At 32.0% G+C, this 703-nt stretch overlaps 1 non-coding gene across 1 annotated transcript; it reads right to left on the bottom strand.

Annotated features, from left to right (window-relative positions):
- Window positions 1–389: 389 nt before the first annotated feature.
- Window positions 390–496, bottom strand: LOC141681372 (small nucleolar RNA R71). The gene has a single exon (XR_012558812.1). It is a non-coding gene; the product is annotated as a small nucleolar RNA R71 (small nucleolar RNA).
- Between the last annotated feature and the right edge of the window lie 207 nt (window positions 497–703).

The raw sequence follows: 703 nt of genomic DNA, 5'->3' as shown, positions 1-703 counted from the left end.
AGATATTTCAGAAGAGTTTTGGGTTGTAAAAACGTAAAAATGGTTGAGGTTGGACGATTCCCGGCTTTATAAAAAATTAATTTTGTAATTATTCATAAAATAATTAATAAATTCATAAAGTAATATAAAATCATATATCACTCCAAAAATTACCAGAAAAATATCACACTTATCTATATTTTATTCTAAACATAATAAAATTAACATACTCGCATTTTATTACATATAAACATCTAAATATCAATATCAATTAACAGATAATTTACCAGAAATCACATAATAATCATATAATATTCATTTATTGATAAAATAATTACACGCGATATCGCGGATATTACAATATTGCTCAGAAGTTTCTTACTTAATTCTTTCCTATGGCGAAGACAGCTGCACTCAGGAATGCTCTTACTCAATTTGCGCAACAATCGGGAGATACTATATGTGTAGCTTGGGAGCGCTACAAGGAGATGCTTAGGAAGTGTCCTTATTATGACATGCTTGATTGGATGATCATCAATTGTTTTATAATGGTTTGGGAGCACAGTCAAGACCCATGCTTGATGCAACATCGGGTGGAGCATTATGGGCAAAGAGCTATAAGGAAGCTTATGAACTAATTGAACTGATGGCTGCTAATGAATATTAGTATCCAACCCAGAGATTGCCACATGACAAGGTAGCAGTAGTTCTTGAAGTGGATACA

This window comes from Apium graveolens, chromosome 8 (genome assembly GCF_009905375.1).
Source record: "Apium graveolens cultivar Ventura chromosome 8, ASM990537v1, whole genome shotgun sequence".
Classification (NCBI taxonomy): Eukaryota; Viridiplantae; Streptophyta; class Magnoliopsida; order Apiales; family Apiaceae; genus Apium; species Apium graveolens.
Note: the sequence above shows the minus strand (reverse complement) of the source record. Positions and strands in the feature narration are given on the sequence as shown.